This window comes from Gorilla gorilla, chromosome 1 (assembly GCF_029281585.2).
Source record: "Gorilla gorilla gorilla isolate KB3781 chromosome 1, NHGRI_mGorGor1-v2.1_pri, whole genome shotgun sequence".
Classification (NCBI taxonomy): Eukaryota; Metazoa; Chordata; class Mammalia; order Primates; family Hominidae; genus Gorilla; species Gorilla gorilla.
The window spans coordinates 6,853,745-6,871,992 of NC_073224.2; the positions used below are offsets into that span (position 1 = coordinate 6,853,745).

The 18,248-nt window shown below is 40.3% G+C and overlaps 1 protein-coding gene across 1 annotated transcript in view; it reads right to left on the reverse strand.

Moving 5' to 3' along the window:
- The window catches only part of LOC134758591 (serine/arginine repetitive matrix protein 1-like), a 240,583-nt gene that overhangs the window by 18,759 nt on the left and 203,576 nt on the right, over window positions 1-18,248 (reverse strand). The gene's annotated exons all lie outside the window — the stretch shown is intronic.

The window sequence follows — 18,248 nt, forward strand, 5'->3', positions numbered from 1 at the left end:
TCCCAGTACTTTAGGAGGCCAAGGCGGGCAGATCACCTAAGGTCAGGAGTTTGAGACCAGCCTGGCCAACATGGTGAAACCTCACCTCTAATAAAAATACAAAAATTAGCTGGGTGTGGTGGTGCAGGCCTGTAATCCCAGCTACTCAGGAGGCAGAGGTTGCAATGAGCCAAGATGGCACCACTGCACCCCAGCTTGGGCAACAGAGTGAGACTCTGTCTCTAAACAAAACTAAACATAACTAAATGGCCAATGTGATAGTATTGTTGGCCCCACTGTTGGTGGGGCCTTTAAGAGGTATTTAAACCATTGGGCTCCTCCCTTTTGAATCATATTAAATGGCCTTATAAAGGGACTTCACAGACAGGACTGGTCCTCTTTTGCCCTTCCACCTTCTGCCATGAAATGGTACAGCAAGAAGGTCCTCACCAGATGCCAGCACCTTGACCTTGTACACCTTGAATTCCTGGGTTCAAGCAATCCTCCTGCCTCAGCCTCCTGAGTAGTTAGGACTACAGGCACATGCCACCACACCCGGCTAATTATTTTTGTATTTCTAGTAGAGACAGGGTTTCACCATGCTGGCCAGTCTGGTCTCAAACTCTTGACCTCAGGTGATCCGCCCACCTTGGTCTCCCAAAGTGCTGGGATTACAGGCATAAGTCACTACACCCAGCCAACAGTACCTTCCCTAGGTTTAGATACATTTGGGTACACAAATACTTACCATTGTGTTAAAATTGCCTAAAGTATTCAGGACAGTAACATGCTGTACACGTTCGTAGCCCAGGAGCAACAGTCTCTATCATATAGCCTAGGTGTGTAGTAGGCTATGCTAATGATGCATTTGTCAGAACAGATACCCATTATTAAGTGATGTATGACTGCATTTGCATTCCCATGATTTGTTGCCTCTACAGACTCTAGGTCTTTTTCCTTTGTCTTGTCACTTCTCCAAAAATGTATTGTTATTTACTGAAGATGCTATGTAAGCCAGAGTTAGAAGTCACCTTTTTGAGAATTGCTCATTCTCAGCTGGGCATGGTGGCTCACACCTGTAATCCAAGCATTTTTGGAGGCTGAGGCAAGAGGACTGCTTGAGGCCAGGAGAGTAAGACCAACCTGGTCAACACAGCAAGACCCTGTCTCTACCAAAAAACTTTAAACATTGGCCAGGTATGGTAGCATGTGCCTGTAGTCCTAACTACTCAGGAGGCTGAGGCAGGAGGATTGCTTGAACCCAGGAATTTGAGGTTACAGTGAACTATGATCATGCCACTGCACTCTAGCCTGGGCAACAGAGCAAGACTCTGCCTCTAAAAAATTGTTTTTAATTAAACTTCAAAAATGAGAGAGATTTGCTCATTCTCTGGGTATCTCCCAAATACATATGAAATGTACACGTAAGCTTCTGTTTGTTTTTTCTTCTTCTTAATCTGCCTTTTGGAGCAGGTGATCTCAGCCCAGAATTTAGAAGGGTAAAGGGAAATTTTTACCCCCTTACACTATTTATTAAGCCATCTCAGAGATCCCAAAAGTAGAGTCTGGACATGGGTTGGGATTCTTATATATGAAATTCTCCTGGATATTTTGATGGAGTAGGGGACCGAATATCAGAATCTGTGATGAACAATTGCAATGGACAACATAAGTTTCAGAAAATGATCATGAGGGAGGCATTGTTTATTAGCTCAAGAATTCCAGTTCTCTTCCTGAGTTGATAGAAAAGTTATAGCCAAAATAACAGATACATGCTGCCTCTCCTGACTCACACGCCCAATGCTGGCAATGATAGTCAATCACGCTGTTCTTTCCTGAGCCTGCCCTTGGCCTCGCCGTCTCTCTCAGGCCATTGCTTCAAGCAGCTACTAACAACCGAGACTGCCCACAAGATGAAATTGAAGTTACAACTTGGAGACAAACTAGGAAATGGAGCTCATTACATTTTCTAATTAAGCCAGACTTATCTAGAAAATCATTTTTATTTCAACCCACATTAAAAGTATTTCTAAAATGTATAAACGCTATTTTCTAAAACTGAAATTATGACATCCGAGTTTGCCTTAGGGCCTCCGAACTGTACTTAGTAGAAGACACAGGAGGTTGGTCCATCTGTAGGTTCAGGATTTATCCTTGGATTTATTTATTTTAAAATAAATGCTTGACTCAAGCACATTTTTGGATTCAAGTTGCCTCTTCAAATTAAAGCACAGTGACATTCTTAGGAACTGAGGACTTACCATCAATTATTGCTAGTATTTGTTTCCAAACGAAGAGCCAGGAAAAAGATAGTAGAGCAGACTCAAGTCCTTGACACCAGATCTTACCCAGTAACTACAAAGCAATTAAACTCTGCTCTATCATTGTTCAAGGATGATGGCAAGTGCTTTTCCACGAGAGGGAGATTATATGTGATTTTTTTCCCTTTCCTCTAGTGTCTTGAATCTCAGTAATTTTCATAAGTTGAGGCTGCATTAATAAATGCCATTATTTGCAAATTCTTTTTTGCCAACCATGGGCTCTGTCAAATTGACATGTACCCCACTGACACCAGCTGAATGAGAAGCTGACTGATGGCTACTTTCAAGTCTGATGCTTATCTGGGGTAAATTTTCTGTGCCTCAATAAGACTCCTCAAAACCTTGCAAGAAACCAGATCTGGGAAAGATTCCTCAAAGGAATAGCATAACTTCTTGCTTAGAAAAGTTGTATACAGCTGCCATTACCTCCAGAACCAAAAAATGATGTTCAAAAGCATAAGTGTCAACTATGTGGCCCAGCTGGGTGCAAGGACTGTAAATCATAAGTTTTCTCGTGAGTGCACATAATGGGCCCTCTTCACTGCAGATTGGCCACACAGCACAGAAGACAATTCTGGCTGCTGTATTTCAAGTCCACCAAGGGCGATCAGCATCATCTGGCCAAATATGTGCTGTTTCCAGAGGTTTAAAATAGTTTTTCTAAATGTATCTTTTCACAGTCTGAATATGGCTTCAGTTTCTTCCGAGTTGACACATTGAAGGGGATGAGACGATTCTGTAATGAGTGAATCTTGCTAGATAATCATATAAGTTCTGCAAGTTGATTCACTTTCAGACCCCCAAAAGCAGCACGTAAGCCTGTGCAGGAATATTTCCCTAATGCAATAAATTAGTTTCTATAAGAAACATTCTATGTACATAGAATTTTAATTAACAAATCTAAATTTGAATATGTCAAAGTTTTAAAATCTGGTATTTTTTCATTTTATTATTTTCTTGATATAAAACTTCGGGAAAAACTTCAAATGGTTTTGGCAGAACAGATATCTTCATTGAATGTTTCTATAAAACAAATAACAGTTTCTGGTAATGAAAATAATTGTGAGCTGGATTGGTGGCTCATACCTGTTATCCCACCATGTTGGGAGGCAGAAGTGGACAGATCGCTTGTGCCCAGCAGTTCAAGACCAGCCTGGGCAACATGGCGAAACCCTGTCTCTACAAAAAATACAAAAACATTAGCTGGGCATGGTGGAGCATACCTGTAGTCCCAGCTACCCTGGAGGCAGAGGTAGGAGGATCATTTGAACTCGGGAGGCAGAGGTTGCAGTGAGCTGGGATCACACAACTATACCCCAGCCTAGGCAACAGAGGGAGACCCTTTCTCAAAAAATAAAATAATTGTGACTTAAATCTATTCACGCACTTTTAAGATTCCAGCAAACTTCTTCATATTTTTAGAAATCATTACATGCATAGGTTAAGAAACTTCAAAAAGTACAGATGATCCCCAGTGTAAAGTAATCCCACTCCTGATTGCTGTGTGTTCCAGCATCCTGCCCCAGGGTCACCAACTGGTACCAGATGCTATTTTCTGCAACTGTAGTTATTGTTATTTCCTGTACACACATTCCTTTGTAGCTCATCTATTTTCTATTTAAATATTTCCTGCACACACATTCCTTAACTTACTATGTTTGAATCTCTCAAAACATGCAGGATAATTTACTAAGATACATATTTCCTTCATTTCTTCATCTGAAAGAAGACAGGACCTCAAGACAGTTTTCATCCAGGGCTAAAAGCAGAGACTGTGCACAAGCCACTTCCATTTCTTATATTTTTTTTCTTCTTTGAGACGGAGTCTCGCTCTGTCACCCAGGCTGGAGTGCAGTGCAGTGCTCACGGCTCACTGCAACCTCCATCTCCATGGTTCAAGCGATTCTCCTGCCTCAGCCTCCTGTAGCCTACTTGGACTACAGGTGCAGGCACCATGCCCAGCTAATATTTGTATTTTTAGTAGAGATACGGTTTCACCATGTTGGCCAGGATGGTCTCAATCTCTTGATCTCATGATCCGCCCGCCTCGGCCTTCCAAAGTGCACTTCCATTTCTATATAGTATTTTGTCTTCCCAAATCCTGAGCTGTTGAAGAGATGACACAGGGTGTCTGGAGAGGAATGCCTTGGAGATGCACCAAGGTAGAGAGGAGAGGGTCCTCACAACTGGAAAGGGGGAGAAGTCCATGGGTCTTGCAAGGACCAAAAGACCCACCACCTGGCCCCAGGCCTGCCTGGGAAGATGGCAGACTCTCAGAAGTCAAATGTTGTGTGTACCCACAAAGGCTGGACTCTAGGCCCTGGGGCTCCAGCTTTGCCAGTCCCCAAAACTGAAGGGACATGAGGCTGTGCTGATGGGTTCTACTGACAACTAGCTGGGACAAACACATATAACCAGAGGGGTCCTCAGCTGCTGGGAAAGACTCCAGGATCTTGTACAACCTTGGTCAGTCAGGGCTGAGACTGAATTCCTGCCAGTCATCAGCTTGGCAGGTAAGTAAAGATTTGGAATGGAGTATCTTTTAAATCTGAGTTGCTGGGCTGAGATTCACACCCACCACACACACATAGTACTTGATCTTCTTAGGATGGGTTATATGGTTACTGTGATCCTGAACCTCCCCTTCCATGCTCCAGCCTACTAAGCTTATGATCAAGGAATTCCCTGTGGATTACACGGATATCCCTTGACTGAAAACGGCTCATGCTGGCAGGGATGACAGATCAAGTTGTGAAACTGTTCTGGAAGCAAGAAATGGCGGTCTCTAACCAGTGATATATATTTTTTTAACATAATCTAAGCTTGTCTGCCTGCGCAAAGAAGCATTTGCTAAGATAAAAAGGAAAGAACATACAAAATTAAAATTTGCCATTTATCCAGAAATGAACCAACTCGCCCACCATGTAACAAAGAGAAAACTCCCTCATATTACCAAGCAATGCTACACTGAGAAAGAGAATAAGAATTTATTAAAACACACACACACACACACACACACCCCACTTATGCAAACGAACTCTTTTGTAGGTACAGGTGCTAAAAACAGAAAACCCATATAAAGCTAAACCCATTTCATGAAACACATATGATATCACATACTTATCATTAATTTTTGATAGTGAAATTATACTAAGCTTCCTGGAGAAGGAATCAAGGAGTTAGTTAAGAGATGTGTGTTAGGCTAAGTCGCCATTTGCTCTTGTCTCATTATCAATTTGTAGGGCAAAGTTTTTTTCAATGGTCTATTCCTTGCTGGTGAGAGATTTGAAAAGTCACTGGAAAGGAAACCTCTGTCTGCTAACTGTGCTTGTGGTCTGGACACAGAATATTAAGTTGGATTCTCCTGTATTTTAATAGCATGCAGTGCCATGAGGAGCTGAACAACTTCCAGATTATATAACTGATGGGTACCTGTCAAAAGGATGCTGCTGCTCAACTTAGGAAAAGGTGAAATCAAGGGATGGTCAAAATTATGAACCCTAGAAACTATTCCTAGAAAAATGCACATAAATGCTCATATAGTCATGCATTTCAAAATAGCAAAACGATGATGATGATGATGATGATGATGATAGTAATCGCTGCCACTTATTGAGAGGCCCATAAGCCAAGTACTTTGCAGACATGATGACACTACCTTGGGACACAAATCTTAGCATCCTCGTTTTTAAGATGAAGACAATGAGGTTTGGGCAATTGTGTCATGTATTGGGCCCAGAGTCACAAGTTAGTAGCAGAACCAGTTTTCAAATCTTGTCTGTCTGCCACTAAAGTCTGGCATGCTCAAACATCCCCCCTTGGAAGCTTCTCTCACACTGTGTGTATGTGACTGTATCAGGACAACAGTTCAAAACCAGCCCTGGTATGGACTAGGAGGTAAGGATGACTGCTAACAGAAATAAACATTTGCGAGTCAGGCTTCTCCTTTATTCTCCTTTTGCTATCTAATAAAACGTATTGATTGTCACCACCAATAATTGTCTACACTCCATTAATACATGGATGGATTTCTATCCCTGAAAGGACCACATTAAGTCACCGAATCTAGCTTCAATTTTTGCCAGGAGCTGTTATCAGTCCTTCAAAAGAGTGTTCAAGGCTCCAAGGGATATAATTTCTCTACTTGATGTGTCAATGGATTTTGACATATTCTAAAACTAATGAATTCTATTATACAATATAACAGTTACTAGGTATTATAGACACAAGAAAAATGAACATCCAAGTGTTTTCTGTGAAGTTTCTTATAAATATGTAAATATTTTAAATAATGAGCAATAAACTTTTCATTCATATTCACACTATAATTAACTTTTTAATTTAAGTAGCATCCTAGAAGCTATAAATTCAGGCTTCTGATTCACTTCCAATCACCTTCTAATTTATATTTGCTCTCATTACAACTAGTCTATGAAAAACTTCAATCTTGCAATTCTCTAATCTTGGAAGTTTAAAAATTCATAAGATATAATTAGAATCTGCGTGGGAGACATTAGGGTTTAGTAAAAGGAATGATGAACTAGGAGTCTCAGGAACTTGATTCCAGGCCGAAGTCTGTCTGCTACTCAAATTATTTCTTTGAAAATAACTTTACTCATCTGTAAAATGATGAGAGTGCAAGAGATACTTTTAAAGGTACCTTCCAGAGTTAAGATGATGAATCATATCTTTTAAAACTCATAAAATTATTTAAACATTAAAATTATTACAAATCAAGTTGTATATACAGAAGTGAGTGTGCATATGCATATATACATATACTATATATATCAGAAATAATTTGCTCATGAGTGAAACCACAGTTAAATGTGAATGATATGATTTCAGTTTAAAATACATGAAATGAAAAAAATTAAATTTGAAACCTCTGAACATTTTCAGACTATTACTACTGGGAGTCACAAAATTAGTCCTTTTTAAGAATTTAACAACTTTTTAACATTCTTTAATCTTTATCCTAAAGGGAAATAGTAATAGCCTAATCACTCAAGTTTGGGAAAATAAAAGAATCACTCTCATTCTCGCTTGCTTAACCCTGACCACCACTCTCAAGCTTGAACATGCCATGTATTCTCTTCTGCACTCGTTATTTTGGGATTTGGAGGAGTGTGTGGGAGGGGAGGATGGAAGGAGGAGTGGGGACGTAAGGGGAAGAAAGTGGAGTGGGGAAAAAGATGAGAAGATGGCCTAAGGCAAGAATAAGAGAGGAAGAAACTTATGAGAAATCAAGGAAACAGTGGCACTTCCGTGAGAGGGGAAGATCATATTTAACAAGTGGAACCTTGAATGGAGGGAAAGAATACATTCAGGAAGAAGAGGCCACAGAAAGCATGTAGAGCAGGGGTGCCCAAGGGAGAGAACACAGTCATGGCTTCTTAGTTTCTGTGTCTGGTCTGGTTGGGCCAGTAAAGCCCCTTCCTCATCCCGCTTTTCTGCTTACTACTAGAGACAGAAATTAAAAACCATGGCTTCGGGCTGATAAAACCCAACAAAACAGAACAACAACAACAACAACAAAATAAGGAGGGTTGGGCAGTCTTGATGTAGACTATTTTTCTTTTCTTTTCTTTTTTTTTTTTTTTTGAGATGGAGTCTCACTCTGTTGCCCAGGCTGGAGTGCAATGGCGCTTAACCTCTGCCTCCTGGGTTCAAGCAATTCTCCCACCTCAGCCTCCCGAGTAGCTGGGATTACAGGTGCATGCCATCATGCCCAGCTAATTTTTGTATTTTTAGTAGAGATCGGGTTTCACCATGTTGGCCAGGCTGGTCTCCAGCTTCTGACCTCAGGTGATCCGCCCACCTCGGCCTCCCAAAGTGCTGGGATTACAGGCATGAGCCACTGCACTTGGCCTATTTTTTATAATTCAAACTTTGTTACAGGAAATACTTCTCCTTCCAATTCTCTCCTGTCCATGATTCCCTAACTGGAATTCAATCAGTCATTTCTAAGGTTGAAGATGGAAATTTCCAAGGCTTTTATAATTGCTCAATATAGATATTTTGAGCAAGCTCCTGCCTGACAGGAATAAATAATTTATTGAGTTTTTTTATTCTTAGAGTATGGAAAAATATTTTACCTGGAGAAGGTCAAAAAGAACACCTTGTCACAAGAAAAGGCAAAACGTACCATTTAAAGTTTAAATTAGGATAACAGCTCACTCAACAGTGGGTTTTCAGTCTTCACACTTAAATGCCAAAGCTCACTTGGTTACAGGATCAACAGGACCAATTTTTTTTTTTTTCCAGCAAAAAGTCATCCTCACCAGGGGCTCCATACCAAAAGCATCCTCGCACAGCTGGGGCATAAGTCAGCAGCAGCAATTGTACAAGATGCTGTCAAGACTTAGAGGGTGCATTGCAGGAAGTGTCTCATTCTGGTCTCATGTTCCCTAAACACACATGCTGAGAGCAGACAGTCTATCATCTTGGGTCCTGTCTCACTCCTCTTCTACTGGCTGTGGACAGACAGCCTGTGACTCCTATATCTTGGATAGGAGACTCCCAGATATCTTCCCAGAAAGACCAGTGGGATTCTTTTATTTCTTTTCTAGCATACTTAATAAAACCAAGTCTCTCTGAACTTAGTGGGTAGTAACAGTGCCTTAAAAAAATTGTCACTCCTGTTCTTAGGCTCCCCTATAACACAAATAATCATGATTGAGTTGGGGGGAGGTCCTTTTAAAAATATTTATGTACACACATGGTCACACCACTTAGTTTTCTTGCACCAAGATAAGAGAGGAAGATGGAAAGCATCTTATAGGTTGGTGCAAAAGTAATCGTGGGTTTTGCCATTAAAAGTAATAACAAAAATCACAATTACTTTTGCTCCAACCTGATAATATCAAATGAAGAGTAACCTGCTGAGAAAATAACAGAATTAAGGAAATAACTAAAAATGTGTGCTCCAAGTATGTCCAGGTATATCTCTAGTGGATGGGGCTGGAGGAGATTATGAGATTAGTTACTTTAATCCCTAGTTAAATAGGGAAGAAACCAAGGCAAAGAGAGAGCTCATTGCTTTTCAAGGTAGCAAGGTAGCAGAGTCTGGTTTTAACTCAGGCTTCCAAAATCATAGCCCAGTAATCTTTATTTGCTGAAGTGATCCAGAATCTTTTATGTGAAACTCATAGGGCCACGTGTGTTTATTTTTTAATTTTTACTTCTTCCAGTGGCCAGTTACTAGAGCATATTTATTTATAACACATATACTATAAACAAAAAAACCCTCAACAGCCTATGAGACAACACACTGTCATTAAACACAATCATACCCTTACAATGAAACATATGAATATTCACACTAAGCAGGATAAACAAAAACGCTAAGTAACCAATTATTAGTTTAGGTAAGAATTTTGCTACCACAAATGACTAAAAAAAAGTTTTTTTGGTGTTCAGTTTTCTGAATGTTCAGAATTGCAGATAATGGGTTGTGGTCATATATGGCTATACTTCTATGAGAAGAAAAAGAAAAAATCCTCAAGCACTTTCAAGCAGTGCATCCATTGTATAATGGTTAAGAGCAGTTCAAACATCTGCAGGTTTTATTAAAAGACATTTCTGATTCAGAAGGTCAAGGTGAAGCCTGAGAATTTTTACTTCCACTTCTGACCAGTTCCCAGGTGATGCTGATGCTGTAGGCCCAGGGACCACACTTTGAGAACCACTGGTTAAGAGAATGAGCTTTGCACTAATGGGCCTGGGTTCAAGTCCACCTTTTCTTAGTTGTTTGGTTTCAGGCAGATTACACAATTCCTGCTGGGAAATATATGATAACGTTATTGAGGATCCTTTGTACGTGGCAGGCTACTTTACTGCTTTCAAGGTTCTCTCTTTGTCATTGGCTTTTGACAGTCTAACTTGGTGTGGGTCTTTGAGGTTTATCTCAGATTTCTTTGAGCTTCTTGCATTTGTACATTTATGTCTTTCCTCAAATTGGGGGTATTTTCTGCCATTGTTTCTTCAAATAATCTCTCTGGACTCTTTCTCTCTTCTTCTGGAACTCTCATAATGCATATGTAGGTCTACTTGATGGGATCCTGCAAGTTCCTTAGGCTCTGTTCATTTTTTGTTATTCTCTTTTCTTTTTATTCCTCAGACTCAATGATTTTAAATGACCTTTTTGAAATTCACAGATTCTTCTGTCTATTCAAGACTGCTGTTGCATCTCTGGTGAATTTTTGAAATCACTTATTGTGTTCTTCTGTCCAGAATTTCTATTTGACTTTTATAATTTCTACTTTTTTTATATTCTCATTTTACTCATACATTCTTTTCTTGATTTCCTTTAGCTCTTTAAGTGTATTTAAGAGAGTGGTTTTAAAGTCTTTGTCTAGTAAGTCTGATGGTTGTGTTTCTTCAAGCTTTTGAAGATTTATTTTGTTCCTTTGAATAGGCCAGATTTTTTTTTAATTTTAATGTCTTGCGATCTTTTGTTGAAAATTGGGCATTTGAAAAAAATAGCCACCTCTCCCAGTCTTTGAAGACTGACTCTAAGCAGAGGAAGACCTTCACTAATAGGCCCTCTGTGAAGGCCTTTTCTAGCCACGTATCTTCCTTGGACCTGTGTGCATGCTTTTTCTGATTCCCTCATATACACAGCTGGTTAAAGTCTCAATTTCTCTGATAGTCTCACCTTTGCTTCTTCTTGGGGTCTCACCTGTTCTATTGTATTGCTCAAAGATCTCTTGCCACAGATATCTGTGTGTCTATAAAACCCTTGTGATTTTCAAAAGCCATGCCTGCTTCTTCTCCTATCTTCCTCTAGCCTGAAATCCAAACTGTGCCACTTTTAGCTGTCTGAGCTCCTAGTTAAGCAACGCAGAGGTCAGTCTCCCAGGCTTCTGTCATACAGGGTAGAACATTGCAAATATGGTCTAAATCTCTCCAATTTGCAGAAGGAAATTGGGCAGCAGGCCATCACATCCCCCAGACTGCCATGCTGCCTTGGGGCGGGGTGGGGCAAGGGTGAGTAAAAATGCAATAAAATTTCCTGCCATGTTTAATGTGGATTTTTCTTAGTTGGGTATTTGCTTGGTTCTTATAAATTTTTGACTGATTCCCAGAGCTTCTATAAAATTATTTAATCAGTCTCTTATTTAACATTTCCTTGGGAAAACAAGGGCCTAAAACTTCCTAGTCTGCCATCTTCCTGATGTCCTCATCACATATCTTCTTAAGCTTCATTCCTTATCGTACCCACTACACAGGGTTTTCCAGATGATTAAATGAGACAATGTACATAAAGGATTTAGCATAGACTTTGCATATAGGAAAATCTCGATAAACTTTGGCCACTATCATAAAAATAGTACAGTTGCAGAGTATAAATTTAGTTCCTTATCTTCCTTATCTCCGTCAGGAGTCTTCAATGCATGTGGCACAATGCTGCCTTAATTATGCTTTAATCACAAACTTTTCCTTCCCCAACACACCCACAAATATCAGTTGCCTAATCTATGCTATGCCCATCTTCCTCTGCAGTGCTATTGTGTATCTCTCATCCATAAAAGGTATATGTTACTTAACATATGAGACAGATCTTTTGCTGTCATGTTTTGTTTTCCTAAGTCATGCTTGTTCACAACTTTTAAGAGCAGTTTCTGTTCTCATTACCTATCTAAGGTCTAATGAAGTTTTTATTCTAGTGGCATTATGAGAAAGTTACACATAAGACTTAAGTCTTACCTTTAATATAGGCCTGGCCAGGCTTAATGTGAATATACTCATGCTTGATAAAATAATAGAGGAGTAAAGGCACCTTTTTCTCTCTTTGAAGCTATCTCCTACTTCTCAAATAACCCATGTCCATTGTGTGCCTCCTTCATTTCCCACATTTTGGTCAAATGCTGAGCCTAGTTCTACCTTTTCCAACAAAAAATCTTCCTTTACTTTTTGCCTATCTTCCATTTTGATGAACAAATACAATGCCTTTTTTGTTTGTTTGTTTCTGCTTTTATAGAGAATGTGCTTCATTGGTCTTGCACTAGGGAACACGCTGCTAAGTCAATGAGCTGCAGTGCTGGGTACAACAGCATCAGCCATTGCAGGGTTTTCAAGGTGAATATCACCTTGAGATAACAGAACTTGGCAGCAAGAGATGACAGTGAAGGTCATAACAGAGCAGTTATCTGAGCCAGACATCAAAGGCATTTTTCCTAGACTTAGTGGTCACTTTAGTGGTCACCTGAGAAGCAACTAGCAAGAGAATCCAGGAACATTAGTCTTGTGGTCAAGGTTATTGGTATTGCTGAAAGAAATTTCCCAACCTCGAGAAGGTTGGCTGATCACTCAACCAGATCCTTACCAGTGGCTAAGCCTTGGTGAATCCATCACCTCAAGGTCAAGTTTTCAGATGTGATGATGGCTCAGAAACCTGATTTGATCAGCACGCTGAAATTGGGATGTGAAACTGCATTAATCAAGCTTAAAGAGATATAAGCCAGATGGCTTTGCATTAATCTACCACAGCCAAGAATGCACAAGTAGGTCTGGCCAGCATCTATCCTCACTGTTGACAAGCTGCTTGAAACCTCAGTGATCCAACATCTTGTGTAAGAATGGAGTCAGCACAAAGGGAAGATCGTTGGTCTTCAGAAGTGTTTCTGATCCAAGGTAGCTTGAATCACCTCACCTATTACAGGAACAAACTTGCCCAAGTGTCCGCTAGTTCCCTCCAGGAAAACTCCTTCTCTCCGAACTAGGGCTTGCCTTTGTGCCTCTATGTGTTTCCATGGTAGACTAACTCTCTTCCTATCCCTTCTTTCTCTTTTCTTCTTTTCCCTCCAAATAAGATACCATTTCCCATTTCAAATTCTAATCATGGAATAGCTCTGCTTTCCTGAAAATATACCCACATCACCTTGACTGGAGTATTGGGTGCCTCTAAAGTATTCGGGTATATATTTAAAGATGGATCTCCTGACTCTTTCCCACAGATGGCTCCTGATTTTAATTGTTTTACCAAATTAACTCTGATCACAAGCTTTTTTTTTTTCTAAGTTGGAGTGGTGGCTTTGTTAGCCCCTATTGTATGCCAACTGATAGAAAGCTGCATTTTTACATAGAATCATTTAAAAAATCTAAACACTGAATTGTCACTGCAGCCTAAAATGCTTCCTAATTTCTGTAAATGAAATACAACACACAGAAGAGCTGTGCATTTTCCTTATTGTGTTCCCACATCATTTGGCCAAGCAGTTACCCACTTGAGGATTTCCGTATTCTAACACACAGCCAGACTTGCCCCACTGCTGTGGATGACTAAAAACTCCTGGGATGGTGTTTTTGTCTGGCTCTGTCAGATGTTTAGCCTCTGCAGTGGGGAATTTATGCTGTCATGGCTTTTAACAGAGAAAACAAACACTATAAGGTAGGCACCAAAACTTAACTAATTAATCAACACCAGATGATTCAAATAAAAATAAAAACCTACTGGAAATTAAGACATTTTAAATTCCTTTTGGAAATAGATGGAGTCTAAATCAATAAACAATACCGGGAAGGACATTTGCCTAAATTTGCAAGAAATTATAAATTTCTTGGTAGATATATTTGTGTGTCAACAAACATTTATTGAGTACCTACAATGATTTAAAAACTATGCTAGACGTTGGGGAAATACAGAAGAAAAATGCACTTCTACCCTTCAGGCTTACTCACTTATCTTGCCTGGGGAAGAGTCTTCAACATCCTTGGCAGCTCTAGGATTCAATATTTATATTATTGAATTGAAATAATAATGCAGTTCCAGTGGGTATTGAGATCCTCAAGTCCTCAACTGCAGTTGCCTTGACACCTTACTGGAGGATAACTTTTTTTATTAAGAAAAGGGACCTTGCTACATTGTCTAGACTGCATTTGGACTTCTGAGCTCAAGCGGTCCTCCCAGGTAGCTGGGACTACAGGCATATGCCACCATGCCCCACTCCTTTAATTTTTTGATGCTCTCTGCTGCATTCTGGTTGGGTTATGATGGCACAAAGCACAAGATTTGAATCAGAGATCTGCTTTAAGACTCCACTTACCTTGGGAAAATTAGTTTGATAAGAGAGCCTCAGTTCTTTGTATATAGGAATTCAACATACACTTAATAGGGTTGAAGTGAAAAGTATAACCAGTGGCTTGGGTCCTGAAGTCAAATGGGCCTGGGCTTGAATCCTCGGTCAGTCATTCTCTACCATGGTGACCTTGTGTAAGTTACTTAAGTCCTCTATACCTGTTTCCTCGTGTGGAAAAAGGAGGGGAAATTATATTCCACAGGATTTACGTAAGGAGTAAATGCCACAGTAAATGTAAAGTGCTTAACACAGTGCCTAGCACATGGTGATTATGTAATAAATGCCAGTTGTCATTAGTATTTGAGCATTAAATGATTTACTGTATTTTAAACACAAAGCACGCTTAAAATGAGTGCCCATTTTGGGGGCAGCAAATTTTGGGACGCCATTTTGTGCCCAATAGAGCTTATAACAGAGACCCCAACAGTGGAGGGGCTCCTTCAGGAAACAGTGTGCTCTGTTACTGGAGCACATTCTCTCCTGGTAGAGGGCCCTCCACTATTGCAGGCACCTTCATGGCTTTCGGTTGAGGCTGGAAGAACAGGTCTCCTGACCTGGGGAGATGGTTATACGAGATATTTTTGAAACCTCTCTTCAACTTTTTCTCATTTTATGCCTTGTAATCATCTCTGGTTAGATGAATAATTAGATAATAATTCTATATTAACATTGAGGTAATATATAAACTTTATTAATTATTGAATAATTTTAGATTAACATTTAATAATTTTAAGTTCAAGGTTACAAGTGCAGGTTTGCTACACAGGTAAACTTGTGTCATGGGGGTTTATAGTGAAGACTATTTCATCACCCAGGTATTAAGCCTACTACCCATTAGTTATTTTTTCTGCTCCTCTCCCTCCTCCCACCCTCCACTCTCAAGCAGACCCCAGTGTCTGTTGCTCCCCTCTTCGTGTCCATCTGTTCTCATCATTTAGCTCCTACTTATAAGTGAGAACATGCGGTATTTTGTTTTCTGTTCCTGTGTTAGTTTGCTAAGGATAATGGCCTGCAGCTCCCTCTATGACCCTGTAAAAGACATGATCTCATTCTTTTTATGGCTGCATAGTATTCCATGGTGTATATGCACCATATTTTCTTTATCCAGTCTACTTTTTTTTTTTTTTTCTTGAGACAGAGTCTTGCTCTTTCACCCAGTCTGGAGTGCAATGATGCAATCTTGGCTCACTGCAACCTCTGCCTCCTGGGTTCAAGTAATTCTCCTGCCTCAGCCTCCCAAGTAGCTGTAATCCCAATTACAGGCGCCCACCACCATGCTTGGCTAATTTTTTGTATCTTTAGTAGAGACGTGGTTTCGCGATGTTGTCTAGACTGGTCTCGAACTCCTGACATCAGGTGATCCACCTGCCTCAGCTTCCCAAAGTGCTGGGATTAGAGGCATGAGCCACTGCACCTGGCCTCCACTATTGATGAACATTTAGGTCGATTCTATGTCTTTGCTATTGTGAATGAACACACATATGCATAACATTTAATAATTTTAAATTATCTAACACATTCACTTCATTTTTTATAAAAGAACCTATAATTGGGAAATATTCAAGAATTTGTAAATACTTTTTCTCTAGAAAAATATAAGTCTCTTCCCTTTCCTACATCCCTAACAGTTATAAAGAGAAGTTCAAATTGAGGCAAGTTATCTCATCTCAGAATGAATGGTGATTTTCTTTTAAAACTCTATGTCCTATTACTTGTTCAATCTCTTGAAGCAAGAATCATGTTCTTTGTTAGTTCTGCTTCTGGTGGTAATATTATGAACTAGGTCAGAAGGTAGTTAAAAAAGAAATAGGTTCATAGCTAAGAATCTCATTTCAAAGGAAAAAAAAAACCTGGCCATGTTCCATGTTCAAAATAAACTCTATTCTCTATTCCAGGGCATTCATGAGATTTCTGAGAAAAATGCCAGAGAAATGTTCCACAGAGAGGAAGAAGGGTTGAGAGCCTGTCAGCCTGACCAGGATGCCAGCCCTTTCAATGGGGGATCAGTGACAAGTCACTTTCCCTTTGCTCCTCAATGCCTCTCAATGCTACTGTTCATGGAACTGCAGTTCTGGGAACTTAGTACTGGGTACCTAGTCAAGGAGGCATAAAAAAGCTTTGCTTATATCGGTGCCTTTATCTGAGCTTGAAAGGGGAGAAGAGGTTTGGAATAGGAACATTGGAATATTTTTTAAAAGTGGCTCGCCTAAGAAGACAAACAAAAAGGGAGTACTAATGGCATTGTGTAGGACAAAATGACGTGCCCTGGGGCTGTGAAGGAGAGTGTGAGTGTAGAAGAAAGGGCAGTGCTCAGACAGGCTGGGATTAAAACACTTCTTTGCCCAGGATAAAAAGAGGACCAGAGGTGGGATGGCCTGCAGAGGGCATGTTCTTCTACAAAGCCAGCACCCTGAGTCCTGCCGTGTTCCTCCTGCGGGAGGGGAGGCCAGATTTGCTATTTTTCCGACTCCTCTGCTGTCACACCTGCCAAATGCTGCCAGTGGGCACTACCAGAACCTGGACACTCTTGGGCCAGCTGCCAAACAAGTGTGCTGACGGGAGAGAGAAGGAGAGCTCTGTGACCAGCAAGCCTCGACACTTTGTTAGGCCAACTGGTTTCTTAGTTTGCATCTTGGTTCCTGGAACTATCTTGTACCTTGTGAATCCCAATGTGGGATGTGGAATGCCTGCCAAAGGGAAATGTCAAGTGTGCTGGTCAAGAAAAAGGATTTTATAACTTTTTGGGATTCTGATTTTTTAATTTTTTTTTTTTTTTTAATATGGGGTCTCTCACTATGTTGCCCAGGCTGTCCTTAACTCCTAGGCTCAAGTGATCCTCCTGCCTTGATGTCCCAAAGTGCTGGGATTACAGGCATGAGCCACCTCATCTAGGCTATAACTTTTTTAAATTGTGGGAATGTTGCTTTTACTTCAAAAAGGGGGAACAAGAAGAGAAAAGGGAAGAAAGGGATAGAGAAAAGAAATACTTTATTTTAGCACAGAGGTAGGAGAGGCTAAATCATGAAATTACACCTAGTGTTGGGATGTTCTGGGGAAAGGGGTGGAGGCAAGTGACTCTGTCTTGCTGATTTCAGTCTCCCCTGATGTCACTGAGGGGCTTGAACTATGAGCAGAATTGGGGCAGGAGGGGCTCCAGAGAAGCCCTCCTCAAACATGGGGGCTTCCAGCCTAACTTACAGTTCCCAGGGTTGTTTGTGGTTGTTTTTAAATATCATGGACCAGCAAAATTAAAGAAAAATAACCTGAAGACAATACTGAAGCACCCACTTTTTATTTTGCCAGGGAGAGAATCCCAGAGCTTCAATTATAACATTATCAACACAGTATCATTTTAACATCTCTCACCTCCATTGAAAAAACACACAACTGCATGATAAAAAGAGTCTAAGAAAGTTCAGCTGACCTCCAGACTGATTATTGGGAAAGATTATATATAGTCACTATAAATAAATACTGGTACTTACAAATACACATCCATAGTGTATATGTGTGCATACAAATGATTGTGTGTGTATATACTATGAAAGGAAAATAAATCTTGGGACCCCAAACTCTCTAAGGCAAAGGGGAAAGTTAAGCTGGGAACTGGGTCATGCAAACCTGCCCCCAAGTTTTGTTCCTAAATAAGACAGCTACAGAGATGAAAGGGTATATACCTCCCTCACAATTTTCCCACAAGGGAATTCCTGGTTGGCCCCACGATCTTTACCCTAAAGCAATTCTGTTGAATTTCACCCTGACTGTGTAAATTCATCGCTGATCTTCTCAGGTATGGGACAAAGGACAGAACTGAAAAGTCATCTCTCCACTCACCTGAGACAAATGCCTATCTTACTGCCTCCTC